Below are 17,867 nucleotides of genomic sequence, written 5' to 3' on the forward strand. Positions count from 1 at the left end.
TATAATATACTCCACAGGCATGAAAACTGAGAATTCAGTAGACTAGACATTGCTGTCGCGCACGGTGAAAGAATTTCGTCAATACGACTTGTACTTTTCATTTGGGAGCGATTTGTTTGGGGCTGACTTTTCTGTTCATTTTAAGCAGCAAAAGTGAAGTGCATGTCTGTGTCCGTGTGTATGGAGGCATTTGGGTGCAGTCACTATAGCAACCAGGCTCACACGTGTCTGCTTAACGAGCTCTCTCTCACTCTGCCAAGATTCATCTTAAACACTTCTCTTTCAACTGCTGCTGTGTCCACAGTGTTTGCTCTACAGCCATCATTTTACCCTCAAAACGTATCCATCGTTCTTCTCTTTCCAACACCGTGTCTTTCAAAAGCTCAGAGATGTAAACCTTTAAAACTGTGTGGATCCAAGTGGAGGGCTCACATTTTAGTCATTCAGTGATTCAAAGAATATGAACTTTTAATATTCATTCAGGTGTTTTCTGACTCTAAAGTTTCTTTTCTCATTTCTTAGATTTTTCTAATTTACAATTAAAACATTTTCAGCTTTTTTCCAACTTCTTCTTCTGTGTAACCTTCAGCTTTTAGCAGTTCAGCACTTTTGTTTTCACGTTAAATTCGGGTTTTTTTTTTTTTATCATTCAACATTTTTAACTCAAAATTCAGCAATTAATTCATTTCAGTGCATACATTCAGATTCAAGCATTCACACTGCAGTTTCTTCAGAAAATGCACTTTCTAGTTATTTTATTGTTATTAGGGAGGATTTGAGAGTACGGCTACGTTCACACTGCAGGCGAAAGCGCATCAAATCCGATTTTTCTGACCTTTATAAATCTGACTTTTTTGACCCTATGCGACCCATATCCGATCATGCTATGACAGTGTGAACGTCGCGAATCCGATATTTTCAAATACGACCTGGGTCACTTTCGTATGTGGTACTGAATCCGATACATATCCGATGTTTTAGAAAGCGACTGCTGTTTGAACGGTCATGTCGCATTAAATCCGTCTTTTACGTCACCAACACAAGACAGACGCCAATTATCAGCGCCCGATAAGACATCGCGAACGCTTCCTGGCCATCCCGTGTAGATGTCAGTGAAACTGTTGGGAAGACAACGTTGGAGAAACGTGAACATTTTATTTGTACTGTATAATCTGCAGATTCTGACAGAAATCTGCAGCTATCCTTTGAAGCACCGCTCCTCTAAAACAGCAATAAGGATCATTATTAGGTTATCTACATTATTATGTAAATAACAAAATAACTTAAAGCAAAAATTGGGAAACGTAAAGTCCGAAGTCTTCATATTAAGGGTCATCTGTCAAACAATATTCTTTGCTCTGGGTCTAAACAGAGCGCGTTGTGTGTGAAGTCTTCTTTTGCGCATGCAAATGCACAAATGCGTCCTTCATTTCCCCGAATTTAAAGGATTCGTCGGGTATGTCCTTCGTGGCCCACCATATCCCAGAATTCATAGCGCGGCCCAGCCAAATTTCAGCTGCCAACAATGGCGGCAGCTACTAAGTTTTCAAATTACTCTTATTAATCTTTCTGGGTCACAAAATAAACTTTTAACATATTTTCAGGCGAGAAAGTAGCTGTGTAAACTTCAAATATCTGCTTGGTTCATCAAGACATCGCATATTTGCAAAAGTGTGCCGACGTTTTCGGAGACGTCTGTTCCCCACCCGCTTGCTAGCAAGCCGGGGGGGTTCAATGGTCACTCCAGCCGGCGAGAGCAGCGGACGCCCGGCTTCATCGTTTTCAGACCCCTGCTCTTTCGCTACTCAGGTGAAACACGATATATAAGTCACCCGGATAACTTAAAAATGTAATTGTTTGCCTTTTTTCTGTGTTTTATTTGTTCCGGAGTAAATCGGTTTGGCTGAGATCAAAGTTCCTCCGGGATTTTCACACAGCTGAATAAACGTTAAACAGGAAACTGATTAAACAGAAGTGTGAGACGGTCGAGAATTTACGCCAGTGTCCTGTTATATTTTAGATAGCAAGGAGCAGACGGCCGAGTTTATTAAACTCCACCGAGACAGCGGTGACGCAAATCTGAAGGCTAGACCGTCCCATTTCACAGCCTCGCACTTCCAGCCTTTTCGGTCTTTGAAGGACCCGGCCCACGTAGACCGCGAATACCGGGTCCTCCGAAGGATGCAGCCGACGTTTTGGGACACAGCTAGTGTGCGATGTTCTTTCAGTGTTGCACTTTGTAGACGCTCCCTGAGCACTGGTCTCACAGCCAGCTGCACATAGAGACCAGTGTTGTTAGTCCAGGTCAGAAGATGACTTGTTGGAATGAAAATGAGCTTGTAGTTTGTCTGCTTTAATAATGTGACTGGAAAAAGGTGTTGGACTTCAAATATGTCCATTTCTTTCACACTTCACCTTTAAAAGTGAAGCCTTGTGGTTCCTGGAAGGAAAAACACGACTTTTTCAAGTCTTTGTCCTGTTTTTATGAGAAATGTACGACTTTAATGTGAAACATTCAGAGTTTTTTCTCTTGTTGTGTTTGTTTGAAGCTGCTTCCTGTTGGCTTCAGCTGTTTGGAGTTTCCATTTTCTAAACTTCTACATTCTGAACCTTCTTCAGCTCTGAACAGATGATGAAACACTGAATGATTTCAAGCTCACACTTTGTCTAATAAACTTACATCTTTCATTCTTTATACAGATTGTGGAGCTGTGGTTTGTCAGAGATCAGCTGTGATCATCTGGCAGCAGCACTGAAGTCCAACCCCTCCCATCTGAGAGAGCTGGACCTGTACGACAACAACTTGCAGGATTCAGGAGTGAAGCATCTGTGTGGTTTCCTGGAGAGTCCAGGATGTGGACTTGAAACTCTGAGGTCAGTCAGCATGTTTTAGTTGTGCTGAGATGAATATGATGTGAAAGTTGTGCTGACACTAAACTGCAGACATCAGGCTGATATTATACTGATCCACACTGAGGATCTTCATGGTAAAGTCTGTTTTCTTCTTCTCTGGTTTAGTCCATTGACTGCAGCAGAACAATGTTCACATTTCAAACCTTCAAAGAAGAAGAAAAATCCTCCACTGGATAATTCACTGTGAAACTCTCCAACTCTTCATTCCACCTTAAAGTCTGTCTGACACTGAAATCCAAAGCAAAATGTGCGTTTGCTTTACAGACAGCAGTCCAACACAAACATACACACATCATCCAAAACACAGTCCAACATCCAAATCTCCTCCACTGCCAGCATGAATGATGGGAAAGAGAAGGAGGAACACTCTGACATTCAGGGTTAGAATGAGTTTCATGAAGCAGACTGTGAAGATCAAAGCTGCATTAGAAAGCTTACATGAATGAATGAGTGGACAGAAGTGGACAGAGATCATCTGAAGCACTTCAAAGGCTTTAAATCAGCACATTTCTCTTTATTCTTTATCAACTCTGTTAGTTTCTCTCAGTTTTCTGTGGAATGAAGCTAACAGCAGGCTAATAAGATGCTGACCAATAGGTTTCTATTAAAGGTTGTAATTTGTATATGAAAAAGTGCTTTGGCTCAGCAGGGATCAGCTTACAGGTAGAATACAGCTGCTGGATGGGATTAGCATGTCATAGCTATCTACCAAACTGCTAACTGGGGGATTTCAGGCCATCTATGGATCATTTTTGCTAACTGTTTATTCAGCTTAGGCTCACAGGGCTGCAGCCTGTGCCCTAGCTGTCATAGGGCAAGAGGCGTGGTCCACCTGCACAGGTGAGCAGTCCATCACAGGGCCAACAGAGAGAGACAGAGAAGCACTCTCTCACATCCACACCTACAGCCAATTTAGAAGCACCAATGAACCTAAGCAGCATTTCATTGGACTGTGGGAGAACATCCAACCTCCACAGAAAGGCCAACAAGCTTCAACCTACAACCTTCTTGCTTTAAGGCACTAGTGCGAACCACTTTTCCCCATTTCAGCCCAAATCCTGCATCTTCCTGTTTCTGACTCCAGGCCAGCTCCACTAACACTTTCTCATCAGACACTGCCACCTAGTGGAGGAAGTCTTAGTTCCATTTGAAGCTTCAGATGACAGTTAGTTCCTTTACAAAGAGGTGGAGGTGGTGGGGCCACAGCACCATCATCACTGAGTGCCATAGGACACTTAACCTTTGTTTCCATATGCTGGGAACTTCCTGTTGTTCCAAGGAGGACTGGAAAATGTGTGAAAACCTCCCAGTCAGTTCCTCACAGCACACTTCAATCATTTCCCTCCCACAGCATCAGGACCAGGGCTTTTTCTCTCTTTGGTCCCACTAAGAGATTTCCACACAAACACCTCATCAGTGGGACTCTCAGAGCTACCAGCCCTTTGCTACAATCACAAAGCTCTTCATTGAAATCAATGATATCAAAGCTGGAATCAAATCAGTCCAAGTCTTCTGCTGATTCAGCATCACATTCATCTTTGCTCCTTGTTCTGCATCCCCACCATGGACTTCATTCCTTTCCAAGCCAGCCTTGAGTGTCCTTTATTCAGCTCATCCTCTGCTTTACTTTTACACCTGATTTTAGCTGCTTTATCTCTCTTTCAACAAGTTTCTGTGCCTCAATCTTTTTCTTCTCTTCCTCATAACAAGACAGCTTCTTCTGCCTGAGAACATGTTGGAGTGATTTACTAATCCAGGGCTGCTTATTGGGGAAAATACTTCCTGTTTCCAAAGTAATCCCCATTTTTCCCAGAAAGAAATGCAAGTAGAAATCGATGATCTAAGTGAGAACATGAGCCTTTAACAATAGCAGCAAAATATCTCTCCAATCTCAATACTCCCTCTCTCGACCTCTGGAACACCAGAGGTCACAATACATTGTGTTGGGTCACTCCTCGGCCCACTCAGCTGCTTCCATGTCCATCCATGGCATCATGGACATCGGGGTCACCACTCCCGCTCTGACCCTCTCTAGCCGTCCTCTGGCTCAGCAAATCAGACAACCTCATGTCATCTAAGTGGTCCAGTAATAAACACCAGCTCCCCCTCGAGAACACTCCATGCGTAAGATTAGGTTTTTTCTGCGTCCCTCTCTTGTGGTCCATCATGCCTCCGGCCTCCAGGATCCTCACCCCCCTGTGGTCACCGAGATCTTCTGCAAAGCAAACCAAACACCTTTTCCTGCACCTCCCTAACTTATCATCTTTGGGACTCTTTAATCAAAAGCCTGATCCTAATTATCTTCTTGACTTATTGACTTGTATTTATATATATTCTTCAACGTTACTCATCATTTTAAAACTCTTAAAACGCTGCTTTCACGTCCCTGCATGCGTTTCCTGTCGCTTGCCTTATCTAATCATCAACATCCTGTACACAGAAGTCTCGCTGCTGCAAGGCCTCCACTCTGACCTAGAATCTCCTTTCACAAGAAAATCATTATAAGCGCCTATTCTACTAAAAGATCCAAAAAAACAACCACTTTAATCAATTAAGTTTAAACATATAAGCAATTACTCCTGCATACATTTTATCACAGCTAAACGCTGCCTTGAAACAACTCCTGTGTGTTAACACTAACTTCATTTTAAAACTCACATTTCCTATGTTATAACCTGTTTTTGGTATAGCCTTTTTATTTCATCTTGCTCCTTTGATGTAACAATACCTTCTCATTCTAGTTTATCAGACTTAACCAAAATATATGCTTTCCTTCCTTTGGTCCTTCTCTAAAGCAAGAAACTCCTATTCAGTTCCTCTTTTCTGTCACTTGTTACAGGGCCAGCTCAAGTTCAGTTAAACGCTAAATTAATTTGAGGCCTTTTGCCTGGAATCAATACTGTCATGTGTGTTTATGGACTCTATGTGTCTGTAAGCGTGTGCAATCCTTCAATAACTCATATCATCCTCACAGTAGATTGGCTAATCATAGCGCTAGCCAAAGGCTCGTGACCCACAAGAGACGAATTGAGCCACAACTCCCTTAAAGGCACAAAATGCAATATGTATAAAAAATCATTTCTACGTATAAGCTCTCCCCTTTATCCTAAAAATAAATCTATGTAATATCTGTATGTGTGTCTTCTATTCATTAATGTAATTGTCAGTTATTTTCTCTCTTTATTTTACCTTCTTTTTGTTTACCTCTTTGTTTGTGACGTGGACATCCCTAAACCATCCTGAGTTCCGGCTTCAATTTCAACCCAATTGTACCCTCTATTCTCGCAGTCGAACTCGTCTGGGCTTCACCTTCCCACTGGCCCCTGTGCCCTTCTCTTAGTGTCCTTTGTTGTCTTGTGATCCCCAGCAAACACAGTCTGTTTCTTCTCTGTTTCTTCTCCGTTGCTCTTTTCAGTATTTTCCTTTTAGATTAAATCCCAGCCTGGCAAAATATCCCATTCAGTGTCTTTAAACAGTTATGTCACACTGTTCTTACCAGCCTGCAGTTCACCGTGCATTTTCCATCACGTGCTTTTCTTCCATGCTGCTGCTGGTATCGTCAGTGTAGTTTCAGTTGCACTGTCTTTTCCCTGCTGTTAATTCTTGAAGTCCACGATGTTCTGTCGGTCTTCATCAGGAGATTAACTGTCCTATGAGCTTCTTCTCAGGATCGGGACAAGTGGGAGGTCAAGCTGTAAAATTTTAAGCCAAAATCTGGCCTGTTTTCCTCCCAATTCTGTTAATCAATGGTTTTGTACTCAAGATTCTAGGTTGAAAGAAGTCCACCTGTATTGACACACTAAAGCATACAATTAATATCCTTTTCATTTCTTTTCTTAAAACCTCCATTTGCTTCATCTGCCTGGAGTTTAACTCGTATGTTTCTCTCTCTGTGTGCTCACTTGTCACAGTCAGTTCCTTTTATGGGCATGCAAAGTTCCTGTCACACACACCATTTCCTGTCAACCTTGCAGCTGCTCAGAACCATATTTTCTGTTTCTATCTCTCCTGTTTTGTTTTTTTTACAGGCTAATAAAACTCTTGTTTTACTAAGTCTTGATCTAAAACAATTCACCCTTATTTCACGCACACACTTCTAAATATACTAAATTCTTTGCGTTTGTCAGATCGTCTCACACACACACCGCCTTTTCTCTCACACTTCCACTTCTGCACTCACTCTACTATCAACTTTCATAGTGTTATTATTATTTATTATTTTGTACAAATCACACCCAATCACTCAAAGCCTGCTACTCACAGCATTCACACACTTAAACTGTGACAAGAGTTGAGGAATATACTCACAACACGCTTTCCTAAGAGTATTTCAGACATGCCTTTCATAATCAGAAAGAGCAAGTCAAAGAAAACAATTGAAACCTCTATTAATTCTCACAGCACACACATAGAATAGAAAAAATAAAACACACCAGCATTTATTGCTGATGAGAGGTTACTCCTAAAAGTAATATGTTAGTCTTAAATATATACAGTGCACTCACTATATTTATATATCAAAACTCAGTCAATTACTATACATCCACTACGGCAACTCAAAACTTTATTTATAGCCCTCTAATGAACATAAATGGCGTCTTAAACACACACTCAACAATGTTTGCAGCAGTATTTGTAAAACCAACTGTGGTTTAAACAGTTCACTGCTGACTAATTTGCATTTTCACACTCACACACACACAGTCTAAAAATAGCTCCAGCACTGCCTCAGACTCCTTTCACACAGAGATCTCTTATTTTATATTACAAAGACGTCTTATATTTACAACCACTGTCACATCTGTCAGCTTTAGCGCCTAAACAATTTCGACAAATTTAAGTTAACGGTCCAACCGATAAAGTCCAACTTTTTTGTGATCAATTAACCAGTATCTGTCCAACAGTTTCTGGCCTCATCTCTAAAATCCCTAACTCAATTTAAAAGCGTCAACCAACCCAAACTTTGCCTGAAGCTCTATTTTTGGCATTTCACAGCCAAGGCTTACCCCGAAGTTTTAAGTTAAAGTTACACGCCCGAAGTCCAACTTCTGCTGGCCAAAAAAGCGCAGACTACCTTTCCAAACGGTAAGGAGACTCTAACTCCTAGTTATTCTGGAGTGCCCCAAGCTCCACAGTGACCAACTGACTATCCCTCTTCGAGGACAATGCCTAAGCGTCCTTGGCATTGGCAAGCGTTACCTCTGAGCACTGCGCTTCCTATCAGTCCAACTGACGTTCTTGAATAATTTATAATACTTTGGAACAACAGTAAAACAGCCAAAAAAGTGTAAGACTGAAGCAGGTCCAACCTTATAACCAATACGGGCTCCACCCCAAACAATAACCAAATTCCCTAATATACTAAAATCACTCAGCAGTCCAACTGCTTTCCACGGTCCAACCGTATTAAATCCTTTAGCGGTCCAACCGCATTCAATCATTTTTAGCAGTCCAACTGCATTAAATCCTCAGTACTGTCATGAGATTCTCATCAAAATCAAAGCAGACATTCCCCAGTAATTTCAGTGAGTAGACTTTAATTTGTAATGTCCAATTTGGCACACTTTGGAAATAATTCAACAGGTAGTGCCTTACCTTTGGATAAGCGGCTTAGAACAACAATGAGAAAAAGAGAGCTGATTATTAGCTCATCAAAACACAAAACAAAATCACAATGAATTATCGGTTAATTTCATTTAAAATAATTCATTAAGTATTTATGTACAATTCAAATTAGTTAATTACATATTTTGTTGGTTTGTTTTCTATTTTAATTATTTTACTGACACATTTAATTATTTAATGATGTATTTATTTAATTCACGTTGCTACTCCTGGCCCTGCATCGCTGTTCATAAATACATTTTATTTGTCAGCTTCACCCATCAAAGTCAGGGGGCGGGGTTAATGCTGATCAAGTCAACACCATTGCTTTGGTCTGGTGGGCGTTCTTTTAGTGGGCTTTTCTCAATACTAAGTAGGCCTACACACCAGGGTTTGGACATGTGTGGACCCAAACTATACTTTTACCCTTTTTTGTGTGTCACCAAATACACTTTAATATTTTCTAGACAAGAATGTAGTGGCGTAATCTTTAACCTCTTTTGGCTCCAAACAGAAGTGACAGACTTGAGCAGGGTTCATTTAAAGGCTGACAGAAGTGGAGTGGTGACGGGGAGATGTTTGACAGGACAGTGTTTCAGCCTCCACAGGTTCATGTTGTGCTCCATCAGTCAGTGAAGATGAAGTCAGTGCTGATGAGGCTGTAGAGTGTGTGAGGGATGTGAATGAGGATGATGAAGATCTGATGATAGCAGATAAAAACAGGCTGCAGAGACTTTGAGCCATACAGGGCACACAGTGTGTGTACAGAACAGCTGAAATCATTATGGAGGCCTCACTGGAATATGGAAGCATCACAGTACAGCTTCAGTGAAGCTTTAAAGTCTCTGATATGAGATGAGAAATGAAGCAGCCAGAGCTTTTTCATGAGTGGAAATCCACTGTGACTGTGAGCTGCTGCTACAGCCTCCAGATTAGCCAGCAGCTCATCCTGCTCAACATTTTCTCACCAACTTTAATGGAAGTGTGATGTTTTCAGCTGGAGTGATGGTCAGGGTGGCCTCCCTCTCCTCTTCTTCTCCTCTTCCTCTTTCATTTGTAAAGCCACTTCTGCTGCTTTCATTCATTTGGAAGTCCTGTAGCTGACTTTGGGAGAGACTAACAGCCTCGGCAGCAGAGGGGAGAAAGGCTGTAACACCACCACTTTACTCTGTTCTACCTGTCACATCATTTTATCAGGAAACAAATATGCTCATGTTTTTCCTATGTTTGTCTTGAAGATGTAAGAAGATCACATGGTGCTTTTTATTATTGTGTTGGTTTGTTTGCTGTCTCTTGGATGGAGCCCAGCTGTGCGTGGCCCCTGGGCCTGTGGTCAGAGTGTGTGCTGGATAATCCGGCCCAGGATGAGGCCAAACTGACATGGGATGAAATGTCTGTCACATAATTGAGCTTAGTGTAGTTTCATTTCTGCACAATTTAAAAACAACCAAAACTTTGTTCTGTCTTTTCTATGTTATACTGTAGACTTTCTTTGATACTGTGTCCAAAAGGAGCAGCTTTTACTTTGAAGGGGAGGTGTCTCTGTTTCCTCTTCAGGTTGGATGATGGAAGCAAATTAGTAGCTGTGTCCCAAAACGTCGGCTGCATCCTCCAGAGGCTGCATTTGAAGGCCGATTACGTCACAGCCAGGCGATGAAGGCTGTCCGTATTTGTCGACTCCTTCAAATGTGCCCGACAAATGCGTCCTTCATTTCCCCGAATTTGAAGGATTCGTCGGGTGTGTCCTTCGTGGCCCACCATATCCCAGAATTCATAGCGCGGCCCAGCCAAATTTCAGCTGCCAACAATGGCGGCAGCTACTAAGTTTTCAAATTACTCTTATTAATCTGTCTGGGTCAGAAAATAAACTTTTAACATATTTTCAGGCGAGAAAGTAGCTGTGTAAACTTCAAATATCTGCTTGGTTTATCAAGACATCGCATATTTGCAAAAGTGTGCCGACGTTTTCGGAGACGTCTGTTCCCCACCCGCTCGCTAGCAAGCCGGGGGGTTCAATGGTCACTCCAGCCGGCGAGAGCAGCGGATGCCCGGCTTCATCGTTTTCAGACCCCGCTCTTTCGCTACTCAGGTGAAACATGATATATAAGTCACTCGGATAACTTAAAAATGTAATTGTTTGCCTTTTTTCTGTGTTTTATTTGTTCCGGAGTAAATCGGTTTGGCTGAGATCAAAGTTCCTCCGGGATTTTCACACAGCTGAATAAACGTTAAACAGGAAACTGATTAAACAGAAGTGTGAGACGGTCGAGAATTTACGCCAGTGTCCTGTTATATTTTAGATAGCAAGGAGCAGACGGCCGAGTTTATTAAACTCCACCGACACAGCGGTGACGCAAATCTGAAGGCTCGACCGTCCCATTTCACAGCCTCGCACTTCCAGCCTTTTCGGTCTTTGAAGGACCCGGCCCACGTAGACCGCGAATACCGGGTCCTCCGAAGGATGCAGCCGACGTTTTGGGACACAGCTAGTGTGCGATGTTCTTTCAGTGTTGCACTTTGTAGACGCTCCCTGAGCACTGGTCTCACAGCCAGCTGCACATAGAGACCAGTGTTGTTAGTCCAGGTCAGAAGATGACTTGTTGGAATGAAAATGAGCTTGTAGTTTGTCTGCTTTAATAATGTGACTGGAAAAAGGTGTTGGACTTCAAATATGTCCATTTCTTTCACACTTCACCTTTAAAAGTGAAGCCTTGTGGTTCCTGGAAGGAAAAACACGACTTTTTCAAGTCTTTGTCCTGTTTTTATGAGAAATGTACGACTTTAATGTGAAACATTCAGAGTTTTTTCTCTTGTTGTGTTTGTTTGAAGCTGCTTCCTGTTGGCTTCAGCTGTTTGGAGTTTCCATTTTCTAAACTTCTACATTCTGAACCTTCTTCAGCTCTGAACAGATGATGAAACACTGAATGATTTCAAGCTCACACTTTGTCTAATAAACTTACATCTTTCATTCTTTATACAGATTGAGGGACTGTGGTTTGTCAGAGATCAGCTGTGATTATCTGGCAGCAGCACTGAAGTCCAACCCCTCCCATCTGAGAGAGCTGGACCTGAGCCTGAACAACAAGCTGCAGGATTCAGGAGTGAAGCATCTGTGTGGTTTCCTGGAGAGTCCAGGATGTGGACTTGAAACTCTGAGGTCAGTCAGCATGTTTTAGTTGTGCTGAGATGAATATGATGTGAAAGTTGTGCTGACACTAAACTGCAGACATCAGGCTGATATTATACTGATCCACACTGAGGATCTTCATGGTAAAGTCTGTTTTCTTCTTCTCTGGTTTAGTCCATTGACTGCAGCAGAACAATGTTCACATTTCAAACAGTGAGACTCAACGTATGGCCCGCGGCCCACACGCGGCCTGCCCACCTTTCCTGATTCAGAGAGAGGGGACCCTGATTAACTGTGTAGTGTTCTTCCTCACAGTTCTAAGTATCAGACACAACAATGAATAATCCACAGCTGACTGTCTTTAGCAGGTCAAAGGTCACGGCACACAGCAGGCAGTGGGAAATATTATAACTCTGATCATTTATCAGCACATATCCATATGTATAAAAACAAAGCTGACACTGTGAGACTTGATCAGAGGTGTGATCATCACAGCAGAGGCCTTTGTGTCAAAGTCACTGAGGATCAAACAGAAACACATGAAGCAGATTTTCCTGTTCTGGCTTTTTATAGCAGATAACCTTCAAAATATTCTGCAGTCCATCAAAAACTGAAGCAAACCATGAATCAACATGTGAACATGAGCTGATGCTGCTGAAGTGAAGCAAAGTTACAGAGGTTTGATTACAGACACAGCTGAGAGTTTGTAATCTGTCATCATTTTAAAAGGTTTACATTTCTTCAGTATATCCACATTTGCAGCTGGTACCTCAACCTCCACTTGTCCAACACAACTGCTGTCCACTGCCTCCATGACATTGTGATTTTGCTGTTGGTCTTCTGTCAGATCTTCATCAATCACTTCTGCACGGGGCACACCTTCAGACTCTGCAGCTGCATAACGAAAGCCTGTAAGATAAAATTAGACATAAGGTAAATGTACACCAATATTCCAATGACAGGTGTGTGATTCATCTGGAAGTTATGTGCGGATTAGTGTACAGTGATAGCAATTTAGTATGTTTTTAGAGGGGGGGGGGGTTGTTTACCTCCGATGGGTGCTCTTTTTCGCTTCCGTTGCGTACGCCTTGCGTGCCGGTCCGAGTCTGATACAGGTATGTCGTCATGCCCCATGTGCAGTGTTGGTGCCCAGTCTGGATTTGTTACATCCATTTCATATGCTGGTTTGCCTGCAATAATGCCAAATCATAAGCTACTCAGTCGACATGATGTGGTTCTGCAGCATCACACATTAGCATGTTTTATCTCATTATCTATGACCTCAGCACGTTGAAAATAACACTAAAAGCCTTTCAAGAGTGATATGAATTAATTTAGAACTCACCGGAAAGAAAATGCCGTGAGCAAACCAACAAAAAGCTGGGGATTGCAGAGAACTCGATATCCGCTCGTCTCACCGCTGCAATCCAAGCCTGACGTCTTTGTTTAGTAATATCGGATACATGGGATCCCTCACGTTGCCTCCAGGATGGAAAACGATGAAAAGAGAGCCCGTTATCCAGCTTCTTGCCTTCACGATCGTGTGATCTAACGTTGCAACCAACAACACAACACGTACGATCCATAGCTGAAATGGTATCCTTTGGCTGGCCTACTGTCATGGCGGAAGGGGGCATGGCCCATCTCCCGTGACATCACGCTCCAAAGCCCTATAGGTGGGAAAATGTACCATGTCGACCAATCAAAAATGATATGGAAACATGACATTTGGTTGTTTAGCAAAAGGGGGAAGTTTTAGGAGTGACCGGCAAGAGAGAGCGAGTGAGCGAAAGAGAGAGAGAGTTTTGATACGTGAGAGATTTGTGACGTTTACCGTGTTTGGTCTCAAGTTAGTTTGTTGTCTTGTGTATTTAGTGTGTAGCTGTTGTTTTGTTTTGTGTGTCAGTTCTACTAGTGATCGTCACAGTTGCTGCCTTAAAGCCAACAAAGGCAGATTGCAGTGTAAACGCTGAGTGACACACCTGCTGTCAGACCTGCAGGTTTATCCCTGTGCTGTTCTCATATGTGTTAGAGTGACACAAACTATTGTTTGACACCTGATTGTTCTGTAAATAGTTTGAAATGATTATATGAAAAACGTCTGAGCCTTGGCTGCATTTTTTGGTAAATAGTACCATATAACTTTGTTGTTTGCAAAACGTGTGCGTATTTTTAAAAATGTACAATCTCTATTTGCATTTCAAGTTATGAAGATGATTCGTTAAACATGTGTGTGGTTTTTACAGTCAAAATATCACTTTCTACTTGTATTTTCAATTTTGTCTGAATTTAGATAAATTGTGCTGATACAGTTGGTCAAAATGAGAAAATAACAGATTGGCAAGATAGACTGTTTTTAAAGGTAAAATATAGAGGCCACATCAAAAGTAGTCAAGAAGGGTTAAAGGCTAAAAGCAAAGTTGTCACCAAGTACTGTTTATATTTGTGTGTATTGCTGCAGCTTTTTTGAGTATTAATTTGGTGCCTTTGTGTGAAATAATGGTATTGTGAGTGATCCATATAGTCACAAAGAATAGCCACTTGTTTCTGTGCTACCAAAGTTCCCCGGCTTTCATTCAAAATGTGTTTATCGTCAGCACCTGCACATTAAACTACTTAAACATTATAAATGTCTTCAAGCTCACACTGAGGCCTGTGGGGTACTATCAGCCACTGAGACAGTACACACATTTATATGTGTTTGTATATGAATATTTCATACTTTAAGACTGCCTGTTTATTTAAGGGAGATGAACAAAATACATTGGAATTGTACAAAATAATATCATGGATGATAAATTAAATAGATTTTAAGTAGATGCTTGTGCATTCTTAAAGTCTTATATGTTGAACTGAACTATGTGATCTGTTCAAAGCCTTAATCTTAATTTGAAGTGAAATGTGCATTTTGAGTTTATACACTATGTATATAAGGCGACCGTTTCCTTTTGCAGTATTTTTGTGTGGTGTACTTTTCTATGTCTTAACAAAAGGGGAACAAAGGTGTTTAAGTTCACCTAGGATGATGTGTTTTAATTTTCACATGGTCTTGCTTGAATTTGACCCTGACAAAGGCGTATGAACTCTGTCAGCTGTTTGGAGTTTCCATTTTCTAAACTTCTACATTCTGAACCTTCTTCAGCTCTGAACAGATGATGAAACACTGAATGATTTCAAGCTCACACTTTGTCTAATAAACTTACATCTTTCATTCTTTATACAGATTGATGGACTGTGGTTTGTCAGAGATCAGCTGTGATTATCTGGCAGCAGCACTGAAGTCCAACCCCTCCCATCTGAGACAGCTGGAGCTGAGTGACAACTACAACCTGCAGGATTCAGGAGTGAAGCATCTGTGTGGTTTCCTGGAGAGTCCAGGATGTGGACTTGAAACTCTGGGGTCAGTCAGCATGTTTTAGTTGTGCTGAGATGAATATGATGTGAAAGTTGTGCTGACACTAAACTGCAGACATCAGGCTGATATTATACTGATCCACACTGAGGATCTTCATGGTAAAGTCTGTTTTCTTCTTCTCTGGTTTAGTCCATTGACTGCAGCAGAACAATGTTCACATTTCAAACAGTGAGACTCAACGTATGGCCCGCGGCCCACACGCGGCCTGCCCACCTTTCCTGATTCAGAGAGAGGGGACCCTGATTAACTGTGTAGTGTTCTTCCTCACAGTTCTAAGTATCAGACACAACAATGAATAATCCACAGCTGACTGTCTTTAGCAGGTCAAAGGTCACGGCACACAGCAGACAGTGGGAAATATTATAATTCTGATCATTTATCAGCACATATCCATATGTATAAAAACAAAGCTGACACTGTGAGACTTGATCAGAGGTGTGATCATCACAGCAGAGGCCTTTGTGTCAAAGTCACTGAGGATCAAACAGAAACACATGAAGCAAATTTTCCTGTTCTGGCTTTTTATAGCAGATAACCTTCAAAATATTCTGCAGTCCATCAAAAACTGAAGCAAACCATGAATCAACATGTGAACATGAGCTGATGCTGCTGAAGTGAAGCAAAGTTACAGAGGTTTGATTACAGACACAGCTGAGAGTTTGTAATCTGTCATCATTTTAAAAGGTTTACATTTCTTCAGTATATCCACATTTGCAGCTGGTACCTCAACCTCCACTTGTCCAACACAACTGCTGTCCACTGCCTCCATGACATTGTGATTTTGCTGTTGGTCTTCTGTCAGATCTTCATCAATCACTTCTGCACGGGGCACACCTTCAGACTCTGCAGCTGCATAACGAAAGCCTGTAAGATAAAATTAGACATAAGGTAAATGTACACCAATATTCCAATGACAGGTGTGTGATTCATCTGGAAGTTATGTGCGGATTAGTGTACAGTGATAGCAATTTAGTATGTTTTTAGAGGGGGGGGGGTTGTTTACCTCCGATGGGTGCTCTTTTTCGCTTCCGTTGCGTACGCCTTGAGTGCCGGTCCGAGTCTGATACAGGTATGTCGTCATGCCCCATGTGCAGTGTTGGTGCCCAGTCTGGATTTGTTACATCCATTTCATATGCTGGTTTGCCTGCAATAATGCGAAATCATAAGCTACTCAGTCGACATGATGTGGTTCTGCAGCATCACACATTAGCATGTTTTATCTCATTATCTATGACCTCAGCACATTGAAAATAACACTAAAAGCCTTTCAAGAGTGATATGAATTAATTTAGAACTCACCGGAAAGAAAATGCCGTGAGCAAACCAACAAAAAGCTGGGGATTGCAGAGAACTCGATATCCGCTCGTCTCACCGCTGCAATCCAAGCCTGACGTCTTTGTTTAGTAATATCGGATACATGGGATCCCTCACGTTGCCTCCAGGATGGAAAACGATGAAAAGAGAGCCCGTTATCCAGCTTCTTGCCTTCACAATCGTGTGATCTAACGTTGCAACCGACAACACAACACGTACGATCCATAGCTGAAATGGTATCCTTTGGCTGGCCTACTGTCATGGCGGAAGGGGGCATGGCCCATCTCCCGTGACATCACGCTCCAAAGCCCTATAGGTGGGAAAATGTACCATGTCGACCAATCAAAAATGATATGGAAACATGACATTTGGTTGTTTAGCAAAAGGGGGAAGTTTTAGGAGTGACCGGCAAGAGAGAGCGAGTGAGCGAAAGAGAGAGAGAGTTTTGATACGTGAGAGATTTGTGACGTTTACCGTGTTTGGTCTCAAGTTAGTTTGTTGTCTTGTGTATTTAGTGTGTAGCTGTTGTTTTGTTTTGTGTGTCAGTTCTACTAGTGATCGTCACAGTTGCTGCCTTAAAGCCAACAAAGGCAGATTGCAGTGTAAACGCTGAGTGACACACCTGCTGTCAGACCTGCAGGTTTATCCCTGTGCTGTTCTCATATGTGTTAGAGTGACACAAACTATTGTTTGACACCTGATTGTTCTGTAAATAGTTTGAAATGATTATATGAAAAACGTCTGAGCCTTGGCTGCATTTTTTGGTAAATAGTACCATATAACTTTGTTGTTTGCAAAACGTGTGCGTATTTTTAAAAATGTACAATCTCTATTTGCATTTCAAGTTATGAAGATGATTCGTTAAACATGTGTGTGGTTTTTACAGTCAAAATATCACTTTCTACGTGTATTTTAAATTTTGTCTGAATTTAGATAAATTGTGCTGATACAGTTGGTCAAAATGAGAAAATAACAGATTGGCAAGATGAACTGTTTTTAAAGGTAAAATATAGAGGCCACATCAAAAGTAGTCAAGAAGGGTTAAAGGCTAAAAGCAAAGTTGTCACCAAGTACTGTTTATATTTGTGTGTATTGCTGCAGCTTTTTTGAGTATTAATTTGGTGCCTTTGTGTGAAATAATGGTATTGTGAGTGATCCATATAGTCACAAAGAATAGCCACTTGTTTCTGTGCTACCAAAGTTCCCCGGCTTTCATTCAAAATGTGTTTATCGTCAGCACCTGCACATTAAACTACTTAAACATCATAAATGTCTTCAAGCTCACACTGAGGCCTGTGGGGTACTATCAGCCACTGAGACAGTACACACATTTATATGTGTTTGTATATGAATATTTCATACTTTAAGACTGCCTGTTTATTTAAGGGAGATGAACAAAATACATTGGAATTGTACAAAATAATATCATGGATGATAAATTAAATAGATTTTAAGTAGATGCTTGTGCATTCTTAAAGTCTTATATGTTGAACT

The 17,867-nt window shown here is 41.5% G+C and overlaps 1 protein-coding gene across 1 annotated transcript in view; it reads right to left on the reverse strand.

Moving 5' to 3' along the window:
- The window catches only part of LOC146676629 (uncharacterized), a 456,001-nt gene that overhangs the window by 189,024 nt on the left and 249,110 nt on the right, over window positions 1–17,867 (reverse strand). The window lies entirely within an intron of this gene.

Source organism: Rhamphochromis longiceps, linkage group LG3 (genome assembly GCF_057381845.1).
Source record: "Rhamphochromis longiceps isolate RC_006_pf linkage group LG3, R_longiceps_female_GT1.1, whole genome shotgun sequence".
Taxonomy (NCBI): Eukaryota; Metazoa; Chordata; class Actinopteri; order Cichliformes; family Cichlidae; genus Rhamphochromis; species Rhamphochromis longiceps.